This window comes from Neophocaena asiaeorientalis, unplaced genomic scaffold (assembly GCF_003031525.2).
Source record: "Neophocaena asiaeorientalis asiaeorientalis breed wild unplaced genomic scaffold, Neophocaena_asiaeorientalis_V1.1 scaffold35, whole genome shotgun sequence".
In the NCBI taxonomy this organism is placed as follows: domain Eukaryota; kingdom Metazoa; phylum Chordata; class Mammalia; order Artiodactyla; family Phocoenidae; genus Neophocaena; species Neophocaena asiaeorientalis.
The window spans coordinates 2,781,079-2,803,645 of NW_020172984.1; the positions used below are offsets into that span (position 1 = coordinate 2,781,079).

The window sequence follows — 22,567 nt, forward strand, 5'->3', positions numbered from 1 at the left end:
CTGCATAAGTTTCTTATGAACAATGAACTACCAATAAACATACTCTAATATTTGTAGCATGTGTACAGAGGCTGTGAAAACACTTTGCTCTGAGCATGAGTGCTGGGCTACGAGGCTGTCAGCTTGATAACTTTGGTCTCCTGGGAGAGATGTTTTGGTGAATTTCTTCAAGAAAAAGAAAGAGGGAGCTCTAACCTTCTGTTTGACTTTCTTCTCATGGGCATATTTTAATTCTTTAGCTTTTAGCAGCCCCCGAAAATATTAATTATTCTAATGATAAACTTTTAATGTAATTGCCATGTTTTATATAGATCTTTAAATTAAGTAGAAATACTCCCAAACACATACACACACGTACATACATACATGCAAATATCTTATTTTTAATAGAAAGATTGATTTGTTCCTCCTGTTTGTTTTTAACTCATTTATTGTCTGAATTCTGGGTAAATTCCTTGACGTATTCAATGAATGCTTTCAGGGCTTGACTTCTCTCAGTGTTTTTTCCTTTTATTAAAGTGGAAACTCAACAAAGAGGTGGGAAATAAATCAGACATGTTCAAAAAGGAATGCATACAGAGACGTGATTACACAAGGACATGTCATTATAGGAGTTTCTTTTCAGTTTTGAGGTTCATGGATTAAAAAGTGTATAATGACCCTTGTTATGGAAACATATAGGTCACCCTGAAATTGAAGCTGTTAGCAAAAGGTGAAATTAAGAAAAAACACTTCTGTGATTTGCTTCATATGTATTCTAGCATTATTTACCTTTTGCAGACAAACTCTATCAGATTTTTTGTTTGCTTTCTCCTTTGCTTTGTTTTTGGAAATGCTCATGTTAATATAAAATGGAAATAGGATTAGAATATTTTATTGTAGTTCTGAGGGGAGAAAAATAGAGATTTTCCTTAGATTATTTTCTCTAACACTTTGAGACATCCGATTGTGCAGCTAAAATAGTTTTAAGCTTACAGACAGTTCTGGGTTCAGCAGTAACCCCTGCCATGGACTGGCTGCATAGTCTTAGCCAATTTGTTTAACCTCTCAGAGCCTCAGTTTCCTCCTCTAAAATAGGGATAATGATATTTTGAATTCCAGATATATGTGTCAAGCAGAATGGTGGCCAGATAGTACAACAGCAATGATATGGTATTGAATTGTAAGAGGTATCTGTTGTTATCACTATTATTAATATTGTTTTGTATTTAGGATCCTAATATACCTATAGGGACTTATAAATTCAGAGGACATCTTCCAGTATACTATTGTAGTTTTTAAAATTTATTGTTATTGATTATAATAATTAAAAGACCTTAGTAGTTGTATGCATCAATAAAATGGCTATTCTACAGGGACCCTTTTGGTTTGGGTCACAAGTGAGGAAGTTGGTGACCTCTGCCCGCCCAGTCTCTGATGAATTGTGGGCTACATCATAAACCTAGTGTGCTGTTGTCATGAGGTTTCGAGCGATAGGCAATATTTGGACTTGAGCAGTTGGGATCGGAGTGACAGGATGCTGGGGTTGCTGATAATATGCAAAGGCAGAGCTGATCTCACACCTTTGCTCTCGTGGGAAGGATGCTGGGCTGGTATTTTCTTACGGGTTCTGTTCATATGATCCTTACATGAGTGAAGGAATTTCTGCAGAGGAGGGAAGTTAAATTTGTTGTCCAGAGTAGGTGGGGTCCTTGGACTGTATTGATAGGTGCATCACTTAATATTCTGTTCACTTGCTATAAATCAAACAGCTAAACTCTGGATGCAAGAGACTCAACAAAATGGATGCTTATCTCTCTTTTTCATGGAACAGAATCTGGGGTAGGTAGACAAGGGGTGGGTTGGTCTCTCTGGGGTATTGCCAGGAACCCAGGCTCAGATCTTCCTGCTCTGCCATTGTCAGCATGGCTTCTGTCCTCAGGGTTGGTCACATGTTGTCCGAGATAGCTGCTGGAGCTCTAGCTATATAATCTACATTCTAGGCAGCAGAAGGTGATCCTCATTTTTAAGGATTCTTTGCAGAAATGCTACAACTTCTGTTACATAATACTGACCAGAACTTAGTCATGTGGCCACATCTGACAAGGGAGCCAAGAAATGCCATCTTCATTCTGGGCAGGATTATGCTTGGCTACGAATCAAGCTTCTCCTATTATGGAAGAAAGGAGAAATGGGTAGCTGTATGCAGCTATCAGTCGCTGCCTTATAGGTATATACATAAGGGAAGAGTATGGGTAGCTTCAAATTGTTCCATCACAGGAAAGATGGCTGTACCACACACAGGGAAACTGGGTGGGGTTCTTCATCTTTGAGCCTTATCCAAGCACCTCAACAATGTAATTAAACATCCATTAAACTCTGTTTGTATTTTAGAGTTCCACTGACTTGCCCATGCAGATGGTGAGAGGGTGGAAGTACCCTTTTTTGAGAATTGCTCAAAGTCAAAGTTGAGGGCTTCTTTAAGCAGGGATTATGCCATGTATGGCATGTAAATTAAAATTAGGCAAAATAAAAGTAGGATTTTATTCGAGCATCAGAATATCCCATTATTTTATTTCCTCCTTTCTCTTTTGAAGCTTGTTATGCAGGAAAGTCCTGCTTCCAGCTTTGTAAGACAGGTCTTGCTTGTCTTGTGCTCAGGAAAGTAGAATAATCTAAGTCCTGAAGCTTAAGACTTTGCCTGTGGCTCAAATTTTGCTATTTTATCCACTATTTAAAGTTCAAGTACTCTTAGTCTATAAGCCATAGAGAAAAAGAAAACTGAGAAATCCTGCAGCATTCATGACAATACATGATAACCAGTAAGCCTTGTGTCTCGCCACAGACCAGCTTCTTCCAGTCTCTTTGGCATTAACAGGGGCCCTGTAGGTCCCCCTAGAGCATTCTGGAGTGTCACTTTAAGGACCTTTGAAAAGGAAAGGGAGGCATTGGTGGGAGGGGGGCAGGAAATCAAGGGAGGTGATATTTTAAGACTGACGAAATGCTTGCCAGTTCTATTTACAGAAGATGGCAATTCTGCTGTTTATAGGATGGTTGGATCATTTTTATTTTAAAAAATTTGCAAATCACCTTTAAGGAGTTTAGAATACTGCTCTTAATTTAGACTATTATAATGGACCATAGAAAAGCATGAATACCAATAAACAGTAAGTATCCGGTAAACTCAAATCTCCCCAGAGGTGACCTAAATCTCAGCCTCTGTCCTTCCCAAGCACACCCCCATCCCCACTCAGTAGCCCTATTCTCTGACCTTCTTTGGCCATAGCCACTTCCAACATTATCTGCATTGGATCACGTAAACTTGGCAAACCTCCGAAAGAAAGGCTTCACAGAGAGAAAAGCAGCAGTGACCCACTTGGATAGGGGAGGAAGAAGGATGTCTTCTTTTCTTTTTTCCCTGTGAGAAGAAGTGGTAGCAGGACTGATTGCTCTGAGGTTGTTAGAACAGTTTTTGAGCCAAATAATGTTCAAGAGCTGTAGTTCTGGGGATCCCACTCTAAATAATATATTTATATCTTTAAAAACCTAATTGATACACATTATTTATTCTTATTTATTTTCAAAAGGGCTTTTTGTTCCTGTTTCCCACAATTCCATTTAGTTATCTGTGAAATAGGATGGGAAATGTTATTTTATTAGCTTAGGCTAGTTTTCATAATGACGTTGGAAAGTGTGGATGTGAACATTGCCCATAGCAATGTTCAAAATATTGTTAGGAAGCTATGGATGTGTTTCCCCCAAATCCCTTAAATCAAGTGTTTTTAATGTTTTCTCCTGTTAGATTTAAATTGATAAACATGTCATACCCATTTTATAGCTCAGGAAACTAGCAATGGCAGGAGTATTTCAGCACATTCATTTGTACAAGTTCAGTGCTATAACATTTACAATAGAGTTCAGGATCTTAGTTCCCAGCAATTTTTTAAACCAGGAAGGTGCTAAAATAAGCACCTGGACTCAAATCCTGTTATCTAAAACTGAAATCAGGTTTCTTTTTTTCACTGTGACTAGGACCTGGAGGATCAGACAGTGTCCTTAAGTTTTCTAGAAATAAGTCAGAGTTGGGTAAAATAAAGAAATTGAGTAATAGAATAATAAGATTTTTAAAAGGAAAAGTTAGAGAAAGAAAAAGTAGAACAGGGGCAGAAAAGCATTGCATATGGTAGCAAGTGGCAGGTTTTGAACCAGCCTCTGTAGTATTTATTGAAGGGAACTGAAAGGCCCTTTTGCCTGGAATTTCTTCTGACTGACTTCACCCAATTCCTGAAATTCTAACAATTTATATTTACTCCCTTGAATAAAGAAAGCCCCCTTGAAGATGCATATACCATTATTACCACACCAAGATTTCTTCACTGTGTGCCACATGCCAGGAACAGTGCCACATGGCTTACCTAAGGAAAAATAGCGTAGAGACCATTAACGTCTGCTAAAATACAAGCCCAGCATATATTGTTAGCTGCTAAGACTAGTGGGAGTGGGGAGAAGACAAGGAAAAGGGGGTATGGAAATTCTAGAGCTGGGGAGGGGCTCTGGGACCAGGCTGCGTTGTCATCTGGAGGGGCAGCCCCTGAGCTTCGTTCCCTAGGATGAACCCCTGAAAAGAAGCGCTCTCCAAGTGGGGTGAGGCAAGGGCGGGAATGCAGCCATGAAACTTCACAAATCACGTTTAATCTGAGCCACAGTGTATCTTTCTAATTTATTCCCCATTTACTTCCAGAAGGAATTTGAGGTCACTCACCATAGAAAGCACACATGCCACAGAATTAAAAAGAAAAATTTAAATAATCAGAGGTCAAACAGAACAATGTTTCAAAGCATTCTCCGCAGACTCAGGCTCCACTAGATGAGAACGTTTTCTCGAAATTCGCCTCCTGGAGTTTGAATATGAAAGCAAAGAGTATGTTTTTCACATTTTAAATATAAAATTATGTTTTATCCAATATAATTTGTTTTAATCTAAAGGTATTTCTCAGAGATTCTGAATACCAGAAGGGTAATTATCAGAGGAAATTGCATTTATTCTCCCAATATTTACTAAGCATTTGCTTTGTTGCCAGACACTGTTGGAAGCCCTGGCTATATAGCACTGAGGGAGCTATTGCAATTGAATTTAATTACTGTAGCTTCTAAATATAATAGCGTTCAGTTAATATATAGTGGATTGTATTTCAAGACTGAACTCTTGATATTTCTATGAAAATAGTCTCTTCCTCCCAGTCCCATCTATTCAAGTGTAATTAGATGGAGGGCCAAGATTTGCCTTTTCCCTCCACATGGAATCAGTTTCTCACCAATCTCTGCAGATTAAATCTGACCACTTGCTTGTAATCTTCACCCTCACCTCCCTGGTTTAAGCCTTCCACATCTCTGATTAGCTTCTGCATTCCCTGCCCCCTCCATTCTTCAAGAAGCATCCAGGGTGATCTGCTGTGTCCTGCCCTACTTAAGACCCTTTGTTGGCTATTTACTGCACTCCGTATAATATCAAAATTCTTACCAGGACCTCAGAAGGCCCTGCATGGTTTTATCCCACCCATCTCTTCAGCCACATCACACACCTGTTTGCCATAATTAGATTGAGTGCATTTCAGTTTTTGGAGAATATGCACAGGCCTCAGGCATTCAACCGTGAGCTTTCCTTACCAGGATGGTCTTTCCTCTTGCTCCTTGGGTAGCTGGTTCTTTATCCTACTGATCTTGACTTTAGATATCACTTTGTGAGAGAGATCTCTCCTGACCACTGTGCTAAATGAGTAACCTCACTTCCCTAGTATTCTCTCACAATTGTAATTATATGGCCAGACAAAAATTATCCAAGTTTAGTGTTTATAGCCTTCCCGAGACCCGACAATCCACTCCTTATTAAAGATAATCTATTACTTGCCTACTCTATTTTACCTGTCTTTTCTCCTCCAAAAGAGTAAGGATTCTTTATTGCTTATTAGGAGAGAAGCTAAATTGAACTATTGAATACATAGATAATGTTGGGAGAAGGGAAAAAGAAAGCTTCATGGGTCTGGGGATGCAAAGAAAGTTTTGGGTTTTGGTATGAGTGAGGCTCTGGAATAGCTATGGGGTCTGAGGGGTTTGGAAAGGGGAAAAGGGACTTTTGAAATGCATTTCTGTAGAGTCTGAATTATATTCCTTTTGATGTCCTTTGAAATGTTAAGTAAAGAATGAAATTTCTGTTTGGTTATTTGGTTGACCTATATGTACCTTTAATGCCCCAAGACCGAGCTGCCTGGGCCCTTGGATTGAGGGCATTACCATTAGATCTAGCTGTCTATTTCATGGCTATTCTCCCAGTGGACTGAAAACACCAGGAGGACAGGGATCTTGTCAATGCTATTCACATGCATGATCAATCCTAGCACAGTGCCTGGCACATAGTAGATAATCATATTTTTATTATAAATCTGAAATTCTACTCTAAGTTTTCTGACAATAAGGTCAATTAAAAAAAAGATGAATTAAGAAATTCTTACTGTCTCACAAAATAATACAACAGTCCTTGAGGGAAAGAAACTTTCACTAGTATGATAAGAAGGCTTTATAATGTGGATCCTTAAGTAAGAGATACAGAAAAACATGTTCTCCACGAGCAGCATTAGATGTTTTTGAAGTTCTAGAAGTTGATGTCATATATTATTATTTTTCTTAAATTATCCCTCAAGAATGAGGTTGCAGTTTTTTAAAGGCATTTTTGTAGACACCTACCTGATGCTCCCAGGTTATGTTTCTTTTTGTCCATCTAGGTATGTTTCTTTTGGGCAGTCTTACTCGATGCTTAGATGAACTTAGAAAACCAAGCAGGATGGCTAATTTTCACATCACCTAGATTCTTTCAGGTAATATTGATCTAATCTATACTTCTGCTAAAAACTACAGAACAATATGCAAATCGTGGACCTCCTTGCCTCTAGAAGATGTAGGGGATATAGAACTTAGACTGGTTCTAAGGTCTGAGATGCTCAAAGCCACCTACTTCCTCATATTTCTCTCTGTCCACACTCCCGATTCCTGACCTGCTCAATGTTTTTCCGCCTGTCAGACTCAGAAGAGCGGCTCTGCTTCTTCTCTGTTTTGCCCCTGAAGTCCAATCACTGTCTACATGTTGTGATACTGATGGGCGTCACAAAGGAGACTCATTTCACGTGCCTGTTCCCTCTCCCATTTCCCTGGTCTCCTTAACACCCTCAGTGGCACCTGGAGTGTGACCCTCCCCACCGTATGTTGCTCCCTGCAGTGGACCAGGACCTGACCTCACTGTTTCTCCTCTGGGGGGTGGCTAGTCAGGCCAGAGAGAGGGTGCCTCCCCTAGCCATCCCGGGATTTGGAGGGATAAAGCTGTGTTGTGTTACCCATCAATTCAGGGTTAAAAAATCTGGTGAGCATCTCAAGAGAAGTGGTCCTTGTTGTTGTTTGATGAGAGACCCATGTTTATGATATCCAAGGTTTGGCAACAGATTTGACATTCTATTGTGCAAATTTAAAAGACTGACTTTATGAGACTTTCCTGGTGGTCCAGTGGCTAAGACTCTATGCTCCCAATGCAGGGGGCCCAGGTTCAATCCCTGGTCAGGGAACTAGATCCCACATGCATGCCTCAACTAAGGGTTCACATGCTGCAACTAAAGATCCCGCATGCTGCAACTAAAGATCCTGTACATGGCAATGAAGACCTGTGTGCCGCAGCTAAGACCTGGCACAGCTAAATAAATAAATAAGTAAGTACATAAATAAATTAAAAAAATAGACTGACTTTATTTATATTTTTGCCTAGATGGAGAGTCCCCCAATATCTACATGAAGCTAAATCAGAGAATTCTATAGCAAGCCCAAACTACTGCTGCTCTGGCTACTACTGCCACTACTACTAGGATAATGGTACTGCTGCTTCTCTCTCCTCTTCCTTTCCCTTCCTCTCCCTCCTCTTGTTTGCTTTCTTCGTTAGGAGATCCATTGGGGTCTTCTCAAATATATAAATAAGTACCTGTTGAGACTGTGAATTTCATCTCTTAGAACAGGGTCCAGAAAGTACACATTTTCAGCTTTGTGGACCCTATGGTCTCTGTCACAACTACTCAGGTCTATCATAGTAAGAATACCGCCATAGATAATACATAAATGAGTGAGTGTGGTATATTCCAGTATGATAGGCTGTGGGCTGTAGTTAGCGACCCTTGTCTTACAGCAGAGAGATGATGATTCAGGCCTAGGGAATGTAGTGAGTATGTGTTGCCACAAAAGGATCTCAGCTCTACTGGTGCCATGCTGTGGCTTTTTGTAGAAGTGTGATTTTCTCACTAGCACTAATTCCTGTTTAGGTCATCATGATGATTTAGCCTCAAAATGTTCTCTATTCCACCAAAACCAGAACAAAAATACCTGGATGAATTATATGTATTTGGCATTATTTTGTACTGACCAACTGAATATCAAAAATGCCATCCAGGTATCTGGTTTCATTAAGTTTTATTCTGTGGTTTATTGGAAAGCACTTTGAGACCCCGAGAATCCAGGCCAGTAGCAACAACATGGTAAACTTGTCTCTACTCAACAGTCGACCACATCAGCAAGGATAGTTTTGTAGTCAGTGATGGCTCTTTGTGCTCTTGAAGCATTTTCTTCCTACCAGTAATGACACTTGTGCCGGTTATTTATTCTGAAATTCCCTCTTTGGAGAGCACACTGAGGAACATTAGAAGGGGTGAAGGAAGGCTATGGTGGTGTCAAGAGTTGGTCCAAGGGTGAGCCTTCCTGGATGAGCTGTGTGTGACATTTGACTACAGTGACATCTGCTTTGGCATTTTTTCTGTGTCCAAAGCCCATCAGTGTCTACTTGGAAACTGGTAACCTTACAGGCACAATTACCAAAGTATCAATCTATAAAGCATCTCTGAATTTGTCTGCCCACATGCTTTTTTGTTTTTTGGGAGAAATCATTCACTCTAAAAACAACCTTTTATTCATTCTCCTTTAAAGGATTTCACTACCAGTTTTTAATATGAAGAATTTGTTTATGGATATGAAATCCATGCCGACACGATCCATCGCCCCCCAGGCGGCGCTGAGCCTCATGCTACTGACCTATTCACGTTAATCTCCCAAGTTGAAGCCAGCACAACTCTCCCTGAATCTCATGTATTGTCTATAACCTTTCAAAATTGGCAGTTAAGTCAGTATAGGGAACTAAACCGCAGTTTCCTGGCAGCAATAAAAGGAAGTAGGACACGGGACAGTGATCAGAAAAATCACAGCTGTCATAAAATGGAGTTTTTCAGTAGCCTGTTTGATCCAGAAACATGCAAAAGCATTTCACGCATGACAAAGCATTAGTAAATATTAGATACTATTCTTGTTCTGTTATTGCCTAGTGGAGATCAACCTCCCTCCTTTTTTTCAGCTTATATTTAATACTTATTTGACATTTTTCTGGCATTCCCGAGCATGCTTATAAGGAAGGAGAAGCCATAGGCAGAAGGAAGAATGAAGGATAGATATCAAAACTTCCATCAGCAAACAAGCATTACTCTGGTTAAAAATAAATGCAGATAAAATTCAGCTGAATTAGTGTTGGTGTCCCTGAGCTTTTATAACAGAGCCTTTGATCCATTGTGTGTGTGTGTGTGTGTTTCTTCTTCGTACATGAGAACAGTAACAGTGCAAGCAGGAGAGTTTAACTGGGCAGTTGTGGTCACTGCTGTCTCCAGCTTGTCCGGGTTATATAGAAGTTAACACAAAGAATAGTTTGTTTTGGAACCGTTTGTTGTAGTGAGTCAACTGGTTTCCTCTAAGAAAATGACATAATCAGTGAATTCTATAATAGTAAGCAAGCTTTAATTTATAAGTCTAAACCTAATATTACAGTTAATGTCACATGTACTACTTTTAAGATATTTCTTGATAAGAAATTGTTAGGTCGCAGGCGTTGTTACTTTGGGCTACACAATACAAAATAAGCTGCAGTTGAAGGTTGGCCATCCTTACAATGGGAACAATGAGAGAAACTTCAGTTTTCTTCTTCATGGGATAGTAAGCAGTTAGCAGTCTGGTTGAAGAGATAAGAAAGTCATACTTGAAACAATTACTGAATGAGACTGAATATTGTATATCTGTATTCATTTATTTTTTTGTGTATTGAGCATCCCATACATGCCCAGGAACTATTCTAGGCACTAAGAATATAATGATGAATAAGACAAGTTCTTTTCTCTCACTGAGTTTACATTCTAACAAGGGCTTATATTTTCAAGTCAGCATTATAATGTCAATGCAAAACAGTGACAAATTGCAAGGTACATGAAATAGTTTATACCACTCATTATTTTGATGTAAGGAGAATGGAACTGGACATTTGAACATAGAAAAATCCAATGCATGCGATGCTCTCGGGCAAATTTGTAAAGAGTTATTGGCCCTCTGAGGATCTAAGGAAGGCATTTTCACTGAAGCCTTTTCCTTTTAATTTAGGAAAAGTAAGCTGTTGTAGGTTAAGTATGTGCATTTTTTGCTTAAAATAATTAGGAAAAATATCATTTACCACTGATACATAATTCAGAAAAATTAATTTGTTCAAGGTGGTTTTTCTCCCGTTATTCTGAATGCCAGTTTGTGATAACCAAGATCTTAAAAAACTGTATTGTTTTACGAACTCATGAACACTCTGAAGAGGTGTTTAATTTTCCTTTATTCCAACACCTGAGCCTTTCCTACAACTTCTTTCTAATTGTAGCCTGTGCTTGAGTGCTTCTTTTGATGAGGAACTTACTACCTCTGGAATTATTTGCTCCATCTTTGTTTAGCTTTGACTGTAGAGAATTCTTCCTTATAATGAATTGAAACATGTCTATTCAAGTATAACTTCCTAACGTCCCTTCTTGGGCCCAAATAGGACATCTTAACTCTTTCCCCTATATGGTAACCCTTCAGATATTTGGGAATAGCTCTTCTCCAAGTCCATGTTTTAAACATACTTTTCCTTTGAATAAATGAAGAGAAACTTTGGGAGAATTCTTTCGTTAACTAGTTGAGTAGAATGCTAATCTGATCAGATAAAGGTATGGCTAAATTGAATGTTTAATGTCAGTCTAATATTATAGGCAAGGTATGATGCTAGCTGCTATCATTCCCACAAAAAGGTAAATGAGACAATTTTAATTTTCAAGGTGTTCAGAAATCAGTTTGGGGACTTCTGACTGAATTGTGCATGACGATTTTTTTTTTTTTGATTCTGAGTATTATAAGGAAGATTTCAGGTTTTAATTCCTTCACGTTAGAGCATTTAGAGTCTGGTAGCATATAGGGATAATTCTTTACTCTTATGTGGTGCTTTATAGTTTCCAGAGTGTTTTTGGATAATACCTTATTTGATTCTTAAGGAGTTTTGTGAGATAGCCAGGGAGATATTATCTTTAACATAGAGTCAGAAAAGAGAGAAGAGATTAAGTATTTTGTGTGTGTGTTTCACTTAGTAAGTGAAAAAGAGACTGGTCTTGAATCTCAGTCCAGAGCTTTTCCCCTGCACCACACTGTCTCATTTATAGCAAGAATACCTACTATTGTTCTCCAGAGATGAAAGTTTCCATCAGTTTGTTTTATAAGCAAGAGGTATTCATGTGTAGTATATTCACACACTTGATGAAAAATATAATTTAGAACTTAATTAATTTCTACTTATATTTTAGTGATGCCATAAGAGTTGGTTATCTTGATGGAATCAAATAATAAACAGCATTGAATATTATTAACAGTAAGGATGATTTGGGCTTCAAAGAATTTCCTTAGAGTAAAATTAATTGTCTTAATTTACAAGTTAATTAATAGCAAGTTTTTTGGTCACCTTATCATAGGATTGAGCCTAGTATGATTTATGCAAAGACTTGATTTTATTTGATTTGATGGCATTTGCATTATGTGATTTTAGTCTCAAAGTTTAAATTCCCTTTTTAGAGGTAAAAGAATTGGGGAGGAGAAGGCTCAGGGTCTGAGACTAAGCCCTGGCCAGTTCTCAAGGTGGATTAAGTTGAGTTCTAAATCAATATGTGTGTGTGTTTTTGTCCAGTACTTAGGTAGCAGTGGCTGTGTATTACATAAGTCACTGGAGGTATGAACGCAGTGTGAAAACACTGTCATTTTTCTCCTTCAGGATAAACTGGACTACCATTGAATAGCTTCTTCTTCCTGGGGAGAGCCAGATTTGAAGTTATCTGGACCATGTGTTTGACCTGTCTGTCGCTTATTAGAATAGTGGGCTTTCTTCTAAACATCTTTCTCCAAGGAAACACTGAGATTTGGGAGCTCAGATTGTGCGCCTCAGAAGTGATTAGAATATTCCAGTGGTCAATGGGTTTAGTTTAATTGTTTAGTCCAATCCACATCTTTATATTTGTAACATCACTGTCTACACAAAGCAGCCAGCCCTTTGAAAAAAAAAAAAGGATGGTAATTTCAAAAGTCACAAATGCCCTAAATTAATGGGCTCCATAAATTTAAAAATTCATAAAAAATAATGCTGTCTTATTTAACAAAGTTTGTTAGAGTCAACGAACAAAAAAACCTTCTGTATTTATTATTCTTTCAGTCCTTCATTGCATCAATCCCATAAGAGAATTAACATTTTCTGACATTAACATTCTATTCCAAGCACAATGCTATATGGTTTTGATATTTGTCTCGTAAATCTTCCCAAAACTCATGAGGGGGGCAGTTATCTCTGTTTGTACAAATAAGAAAACTAAGGAACAGAGATATAAGTAACCTGCCTGAGCCACACAGCTCACGATGGAGTTGAGATCCCAGCCATGCTCCTTTCAGCCTACCAGGTCCATGTCCCAGGATGTGCTTTCCCCATTCTTTACTCCAAAGAGTTTCTTGCCCAATGGCTAGTAAGGAATAAACCTGATGTTTTATTAAACCCAGTTTTTCTATCTTCCAACCTTAAACTGCAGAATTCCTGTATTTTTCCTTGTTTCTTTTCTCCCTGGATAGCAAGAGCAGCCAGAAATAAAATTCTCTCATCTATTATCGTACACCAAATTTGCTTTATGTAGCCTTTGACTAATGACTCGTTGGTCAGAATCTACTCAGGGATCTGTTCTCTGATAGCACATTAATAATATATATGCATTAAGGCTCCTTCTCAGAGAATATTTGAGCTTTGACATATCGAACACCGGCATCTTAAATTAAAGCTGTTGCTGTCCATGCATTTTAAAACTAGATGGCTTGGAAATAGTGTTCCATACATAACAAAATAGACCTGATGTCATATGTAGTTTACTAAGGCGAAACTATTCCTCGCCTGTTTAATTGTGGTCGGGGTTTGAATTGCATTTTCTAATTATCATGACCTAAACATCTTTCAGACTGAGAAAAAACTAAACTGTCTTGCAGGGCTTTGATTTACTAGAAGAAACACTGTAGAGCAACCTAATGGATTTTCCACATACCACGGAGACCAGGAATGATGAATTAGAAACTGTTCTAACTCCTTCAAGATAGGAAGTATCAAGATTAAAATGATGCTTGGTGACAATGATGACTCTGTACTTTGAGCCCTAGGCTTGCATTAGTGTCTCTTGTTTTGCAAACACTTTTTAATCTAGTTATATAGCTCAGCATTCTTTTGGCTTGTGGCATTAGACTTGTGCAAGTTGATAAGTAGTTCTGTGCTAAGCCTTTTCCTCAGTACAGCTGATTTAGGGACATTTTGTGTTTTTCTCCTATGCACATTTCTACGTATACATATTTATGTATGTACATAATACATATACGTGAGACTCTCCTTGTGAAGGTTTTTCTTCAGGGCAGTGTAATAAAGAGCCATATATTTGGAACCACAGAAGTCAGGAGCAATACCCATCACCCTGTAACCTCAGCAATTTTATCGATAGAGCAATTAACAGATTATGTTTTTTTTTTTTTTTTCTTTAAATGTCTGTGTACTGGCTGGCTTCAGAATTTGTATCCGTTTGGACCCGGGGTAACGTTGTCTACAGAGGTACTTGCCCCAAACCACAGGAGTAGCAAACAGAGGAACTAGGCTAGATCCCAAGTCCTTTAATTCCTGGCGATTCTTCTTCTTCCAGGGCAAACCTTCTATCAGCGGGTTCCTTTTTCATAAAATGGGCGAGTCTACCTCTTTCTCCAATATCCTCACCATGAAAAGCTGCGAATCCCCTATCTAGGGACCTGTGGACTTGGGGTAGAGAGGAAAACTCAACCATCCGCCAGTGGATATCAGCAATGGGACCCATGATCGCACTGTTTATTTGGCCTTAATACATTGCTCACCACTGACACTGCAGATTTATTTTCATCAGGGCACTTCTGACTCCTGAACACTTGACACCAGTATGAAACATTATAATTGCAGGACAGAGTGAGCCCAAAGTGAATTGGAAATTTAATTAAACTTCTTGCTTGTTTAATTGTTTAATGTGTTACACAGTCCAACTTGCAATTCCATATTCAATTATAATGAAACTCCCCTTAGACTGAGTTTATTTGGGGTTTTAAAAATGATTCTAAAAGGGTATTGATGCTTTAAGAGATGTCTTGGTTTTATAAAATTTCAACATAAGAGATTGAGTGTTTTAGTATTAGGTTTGTATTGACTCTTGATATTGACACAAGTCTAAACGTGCAAAGCCCACAAAGGCTAAATCCCGTGGGCTTATGTTTAATTTAAAATATGGCTAGCTGGCCATTTTGAATAGACTAGGTAGGTTGACAGTCTGAATATCTGACTGATTGGGGGAAATAGTCAAATATTAATTTTAATTGTTTATCAGTAGACTATTTAGACTACTTGCAATGGGTTTTTAAATTCATTTGGAAAGCGAGAATTCACATTTATGTAAAGTTGCCAATAAACCTGATTTCATAAAGGTGTTTAGAGGTTAAATGCCTAATGATTAATTTAGTAGTATTTTTAATAATTTGGAGGAAAGGTAAGGCATCTGAGGATAATGTTGATGATGAATAGTAATGAGGGTTTAAAGATTCTGAGAATTAATTTGGAGATCATATTCATCATCCTAAAAACAGAAGAGGAACCAAATGGAGAGGACATTTTGGTAGAATTCAGAGTGCTGGACAAAGAGAAAATAGATAAGGCAGGATCCAAGTCCAACCACTGACTTTGCCAAGGGACCCAGGCAAGACTCTTTCCTTCTCTGGGACTTAATTCATTCACTAGTTAAAAGGGAGACAGGAATATTTGTGATCTGTTTTTTTCCTTCACCACTAGAAAATTCGCTCTTATGTACGACTCTGTACAGTCTCTTTGTTGAATATGTTGAAGGCTTGTGAAAGGCAAAAGAAGGTGTGGGAAGTGTGGAAGCTAATTGTGATACAAAAATAATAGTGGAATCTCATCCTCTTTTATTTCTGCACAACAGTTATGACATTTTCCTCTTGTGCTTGTTCTCTTCTTCTCCAAATTACATTAAACAGTTATTACTCTGTGTGTGTGTATGTGTATATGTGTGTGTTTACAAGAACGTGCATGAACGCGCATACTGGACAATGATAATGTGGTCCCTCTGAGAAGACTGGTGCTTTCATGCCCTAACGATGATAATGTACTTTAAATTCTGCATACTTATCCTGTAAACCATCAGGAAAATTCACTAAGTGGGCTTTGTTCCATCTGTGGAATTATAATGATGATAATGTAATACTCAAAAGTAGTGTAATTAGTTTAATTATAAATGAAGGCATTGCCTACACTCAAAACCTCCATAAAGAAATCAGGTTGATAGTCTGTGCTGATTCAGTAGAACACATCAACTTGCAAAGCCAAAGAAATTAACTGTGAACCCTTGATCAAAAAGCACAGATACTGTATGATCCAGGAAACTTGATTACTCTTCGTTTTTATTGAGGAAGGCTTTTTGATATTAAAAGCACAAGAATCCAGAGAATTAGTACATAGAGAATTGATTGATTACTTTAATCAATGACTTCTTCAAAGGCAGTTCTGAGACATAACTGGGGAAACTGAAGTGAGCCAACTGGCCGTTAGCGGTCAGTACTGCTCCGTGGGAAGGATATGTGTTGTGCGCCTTTGCAATCAGAGCTCAGAGAGACTTTCTGGAGAGTTGTGGCTCGTCGTGTGAGGATCAGATCTGAGTCGAGTTTAATGAAATCTGCTTTGGAGTGATTTGTTTATCTTCTGTGAGCAGCTTCTTTTTTTTTTTTAAATGCATTTATTTATCTATTTAAATGTGTACTCCTCTACTGCTTTTTCTCATCTGAACCAAAAGCACTTTGCAAATATCAGAGCTCAGATTTTAAAAAGATCATTGATTTTTTTCAACTGTCCTGAAGGTAGGCTGTCACACATCATCATTTATTTCTGAGAGAGGGATATTGGTAGCATAATATTAAAATCTTTCATTAAAGATTTTTTTTTTTTTTGTCCAGCAATAACCTACATTCAAAGGAGTTTTGCGTTTGCCTTCGTCTATCAGAATTGCTATTTAAAAGTACATCCTTCCCAGGACAATATAGTTATCTTGTTACTATAAGGAAAAGGAATAATGTGGCAATAAAAAATTGTCGTTGACTGAAAACATTCCTGTGGGATAACCAAATAGTTGAAACGGGCTCTGATTAGCTATTGAAATCTGCCCAGTATGACCAGCATTTGGTCTGAAGTCAGTAAACCCTGAGGATCCTGTCAGCTTACTCCATTCTGCCTCCCCTACTTTTCTTCACTTTATGTCCTTTACTTCTATTTACTTTTCACCATCTATAAGAAAAGCTCAGTTTAGGTATCAGACATCTTTGATTCAGAAAACCATTTGCGAGGTTAAGACCCTGCCCAGTGATGACACCAGTCATGTGGAATCAAGCGGAGGGGAAACATGGAGAAGTCTTTATCATGTCTTTTTTTTTTTTTGCGGTACGCGGGCCTCTCACTGTTGTGGCCTCTCCTGTTGCGGAGCAGAGGCTCCGGACGCGCAGGCTCAGTGGCCATGGCTCACGGGCCCAGCCGCTCCGTGGTATGTGGGATCTTCCCTGACTGGGGCACGAACCCGTGTCCCCTGCATCGGCAGGCGGACTCTCAACCACTGCGCCACCAGAGAAGCCCTATCATGTCTTTTAAGCTACTGTTAGCCTCTTAACTGGTCTCCTGGCTGCCAGCATAGCCACCTACAAGTTCCCAATGGGCTTTGCAAGGGTGACCTTTCTAAATTGCCCATTTCCTATATGGCATTCCTCTCTCTTGTTGGATTTATCTTTCATTTTGACTCCTATTTTCACTCCTGATGTAGTTGTCTTAGCTTAAATCTTCGGACTCTTCTACCTAGCCTGTTGCAGTGGTCTCCAAACCTGTCTTCCCACCTGTCTTCCCACCTCCCCACAACATGGCTGCCAGTTTTCTTTCTAACATGCAAACATAATCTGGTTATCTGTGTACAGTCCTTTAGTGGTCCCTCACTGCCCACAGAAAAGATCAGATTCCCAGAGAAGGCACAGATGGCATCTACAGTCTGGCTCGTGCCCAGGTCCAGCCTCGTTTTTGACCATATCCAGTGCTGCAAGCAGACTGAATTCCTGGGAGCTGCCAGAACATGCTTGGCTCCTTTATTCCTCTAGGCCTTTGATCACAGTGTTCTTTACTGGCCTGGGACCTATTCCCTCCTGAGGTCTGCCAGGGAACACCTTTTCATCTTTCAAGACTCAGATCTCAGGCAGTTGCTCTCTTTTCATGCTCTCATGCCTTCTTCCACCCGCACCTGTACTGTAGGATCAACCAATCTCTTCTTTATTTGCCACCATATCTTATACCTTTGGGGAATACTTTTATTAGATGTACTTCTTTTTTATGTCTTTATCTTCATCCTAGTTTGAAAGGACCTTTAGGCCAGGGGCCATACACTTTCCTTCCCCAGCACAGTGCTTGATATATATTAGGCATTTAATAAATAGTTGTTGAATAAAAGAATGACTAGAGCGTCTGAGTAACAATAAAGTGTAAGTTTCACATGATTTGAGATAAAGCACAGATAATAGGGGCTACAGTGATCTGGGAAAGTCTTAAAGAAAAGGTGAGGACCAAACTACAGAGATAGACAGGATTTGGAGTGGGGGGAAGAAAGAAGGATATTCATGACCAGGAATTATAATTTAGAGCTGGGGCTGAAGTGAGATGAATGACTCCTTTGAGCTTATGATAGGATACTACTGCTGGAGATGTAATTTTCTGATTTAAGGTATTTCAGTTGCTCTTCCTAACCTACATAGTAATTTCTAAATCCCTTAGGGTTGGGTAGTCTTTAAGAGTCTAATCAGAACTCAGCCCATTAATAGCTTCATGAGCTTGGCCATGAACTTTTCTGAGCCTCAATTAGGAAATCACAAAATGGAGAAATCATATCTACCTCACAGTGTTTGTTGTAACATTTAAATAAAATAACAGTATTTACCACTTCTTCTGTATTTATCATGTGTCAGGCACAGTGCAGGGACCCCCCCCCTTTTTTATTGGAGTATAATTGATTTACAGTGTTGTGTTAATTTCTGTTGTATAGCAAAGTGATTCAGTTATACATATATACCCTCTTTTTTTAATATTCTCTTCCACTGTGGTTTATCATAGGATATTGAATATAGTTCTCTGTGCTAAACAACAAGTAGGACCTTGTTGTTTATCTATTCTATATGTAATAGCTTACATCTGCTAACCCTAACCTCCCACTCCATCCCTTCCCCAACCTCACTTACCCTTGGCAACCACAAGTCTGTTCTCTATCTCCGTGAGTCTGTTTCTGTTTCACAGATAGGTTCATTTGTGTCATATTTTAAATTCTACATAAAAGTGATAAGGTATTTGTCTTTCTTTCTGACTTTCTTTCTGACTTACTTCACTTAGTATGATAATCTCTAGTTGCATCCATGTTGCTGCAAATGGCATTATTTCGTTCTTTTTTATGGCTGAGTAATATTCCATTATATATATGTACCACATCTTCTTTATCCATTCATCTGTCAGTGGATATTTAGGTTGTTTCCATGTCCTGGCTATTGTAAATAGTGCTTCTATGAACATAGGGGTCCATGTATCTTTTTGAATTAGAGTTTTGTCTGGATATATGTCTAGGGGTAGGATTGATGGATCATATGGTATCTCTATTTTTAATTTTCTGAGGAACCTCCATGCTGTTCTCCATTGTACCAACTTACATTCCCACCAGCAGTGTAGGAGGGTTCCCTTTTCTCCACATCCTCTCTAGCATTTGTTCTTTGTAGAGTTTTTAATGATGGCCATTCTGACTGGTGTGAGGTGGTACCTCATTGTAGTTTTGATTTGCATTTCTCTAATAATTAGTGATGTTGAGCATCTTTTCATGTGCCTATTGGCCGTTTATATTTCTTCTTTGGAGAGATGTCTATTTAGGTTTTCTGCCCATTGTTGGATTGGGTTGTTTGTTTTTTTGTTGTTGTTGAGTTATATGAGCTGTTTGTATATTTTGGAAATTAAACCCTTGTCAGTTGCATCGTTTGCAAATATTTTCTCCCATTCTGTAGGTTGTCTTTTCATTTTGTTTATGGTTTCCTTTGCTGTGAAGAATCTTGTAAGTTTGATTAGGTCCCATTTATTTATTTTTGCTTCTATTGCCTTGGGAGATTGACCTAAGAAAACATCGGTATGATTTATGTCAGAGAATGTTTTGTCTGTGATCTCTTCTAGAAGTTTTATGGTGTCATGTCTTATGTTTGTCTTTAAGCCATTTTGTGATGAGAGGGTGTGTTCTCACTTCATTGATTTACATGTGGCTGTCCAACTTTCCCAGCACCACTTGCTGAAGAGACTGTCTTTTTCCCATTGTATATTCTTGCCTCCTTTGTCAAAGATTAATTGACCATAGGTATGTGGGTTTGTTTCTGGGCTCTCCATTCAGTGCAGGGCCCTTTATGTGCGTTAACTCCTTTACCCTTTACATCAGCTCTGTGTTGATTAGATATATTTTTGTTCTTACTTTACAACGTTGGAAACATGGTGGTGCCACAAACAGAAAGAGGGAAAAATGAGAGACACACTCCCAAATTCTTTTTGGGGTAAGAAAGGAATAAGCCCCTCTGTATAGGGTGGATGACAGCAGTGTTGAATTGTACTAGCGCACCCTCAGGTTCAAGGTAGGGTTGGGTCTGCTAAATTGTGGGCTGACCCACCAAGCTGCTCGGTGCCCGGTGGCTAGCATAGCTTCAGCTTGCAAGCTGGAACCATCACTCTGAAACCCCTTGTGATACTGAAAGCCTCCTTCTGGGAGTTGGCCTGAGGTTTGGGGAGGGGTGGTAAGAATGCAGACACCCGTGGTTGGAGCGCTGAGCTCAGTGGGTTTGGTGTGACCCCAAGCCTAAGCTGAGGGCCATGCCCTGCTGGGGACTCTCTCATGGGCTGGCACTGCTCTTCTGATTGTGATCCCAGGGATGGGCCAGATGAAAGTCCCAGAAACCAAGACCCCTAACATTTCTCTCTTATGTTGAACTCGAAGTCATGTAAAAAAGAGGTTGGAAGCATTAATTTTGGAAATCACTGGACAACATTTGAATCATGACACTTAGATTTTCTAGTTAGGTGAGCCTCAGAAAATTATTTAAGCTCTCTGAGCCTCAGTTTTATAATCTACAAATGGAGTTAATGATACTTACTTCACAGAGTGGTTGTGACGTTAAATGAGAAAATATATTGAAAGCAGCTACCGTGATGCTCCATCCAGATCCTGAGCATTTAGAGGTTGCTGATGCTGATAGTTTGGGTTTTTCCTTCCAGATGAACACAGGCCAGAGTTCTGGCCAGAGGATGGCATACAGTGGCCGGGAGCCTGATTGGTCATTTCCTACAGGCTTTCATGTGTGAGGCCAAAAGGCAATCTCTGGGAATATAAAGAAATCAAAACCAAGCTAACTCTCTCATTGAGCTGGCAATCTGTGAAGGGCCCAGGCCCAAAGAGAGAATCTCGGTGTAAACCAACACAAGCAAGAGGGGTCCAGATGGAGGATGGTGGCACACAATGGAGAACTGACTTGAGGGCTGAGCTGGGGGCTTCAGCGTTTTTATAGGGTGCTCACCTCTACCGGTCTGTGTGGGGATAGAACCTTGAAGGGCAGTGGCACAAGTCTGGGGCTGAGCGGAGCTTGTGGCAGTAATTTGGGCCTGTGATGCTTGTGGCTGGGAGCTGAGGCGAAGCCCAGTGGGGGAACTCTTAAGGGAAGAAACTGTGTCCTGATGCTGCTGTGTACCCTTGATCCTCACCCAGTGTTGGGGCTTGGAGAGCTCTGTTGGCTCAGGCAGGTCCTCTTTTACCCACAAAGCAACCCTGTAAGTTCAAGGGTTTAACTGTATTTTTATTATATATTGTCCAGAGCATAATAGCCCCAAATGTTTTTTGAAATTGAGTCCATTTGCTGGAGTGTCTTGATACTTTTTGGAGGGTGGTTGTGTTGTTCTTTTTTTCGAGGTAGACTGGCACATGCATCTATTTCCAGCCAGTGAGACTGTTCTGATTTTTGTTTGGGCTGTAGCCACTTGAGTTTTAATGTCCTGTGTGCTTCGGGCCTCATTCGGGAATTTAAATTATTTTATAGTGGATAGGGACTGTAGGATAGAGAATCACAAATCACAGGACAATTTGAAGTTCATTGACAAGGATAGTGAGAAAAGTTGCTTTGCAGAATATTTTACTCTGAGTTTCTCTACTGTCATTCGTTTTGAAGGAAAAAGGAAAAAACAAAACAAAACATTCATCAGAAAGGCCGGAATAGAGGATCGGTCTAATACGTCACAGTGGAGAATGAGGCTGGGTTCAGGCTTCTCTGCATATTCCAAGCACAACTGAAAACAGAAACAGGCTGTCTCAAAACCCTCTTTTGCTGTCGTTTCTTTTAGACACCCAGATAGTAATCTCAGGCTGGATTCATTTTTTTTTTCAGAAACACTTGGGAAATAGCGCCACCCAACTACTTGGAGACATAAAGCAGCAGGTTGTGTGAACAGTGGCTCTCAGCTGCTCTGTGGCTGGACAAAGCTGAAAGTTACCTTGAGGTTCCTGCTTTATTTGTGTAGTTTGATGTCAAGGCATCATCAGATTTTTTTTCAGGCTCAGGAAGAGGCTTTAGAAGCCTTCAGTTTTCCCTTCCTCTCAGGTAGCCTTATGCCATTAGGGGAGTTGTGTTTTCCTTTGGAGAGAGAGAGGTGCATCTGTGTTTGTTTCTACCTGGCTGCTGTCGGGGGAAAAGCAGAGCTTTCATTATGTTTCTCTCCTTGAAGGTCAGGAGTGTTTGCTACCCTCTGAAGGCTCTGTTTTCCTTACCTATCCAGACTTTTCCCCACTTATGTCTAACTCTGGCTTAGTTCTAGACATTGGAATGCCTTGCCTTCTCAATGCGATTTCTCCATTCTTTCCAGCTCAAATGCTAAAACCTTCCCAGAGGTCCTAGACCTTGGTCAAGGTCATTGACCATGTGGTTCTCATCTGTTAGCCTTTAGCAGCGCCTGACCTGCTCCGGGAAATTCTTTAAAAGGCATACAGTAGCAGCCTGTACCTTG

The 22,567-nt window shown here is 39.5% G+C and overlaps 1 protein-coding gene across 1 annotated transcript in view; it reads left to right on the top strand.

Moving 5' to 3' along the window:
* LOC112397808 (guanine nucleotide exchange factor VAV3-like) overlaps window positions 1–22,567 on the top strand; it is a 304,349-nt gene that overhangs the window by 205,722 nt on the left and 76,060 nt on the right. The window lies entirely within an intron of this gene.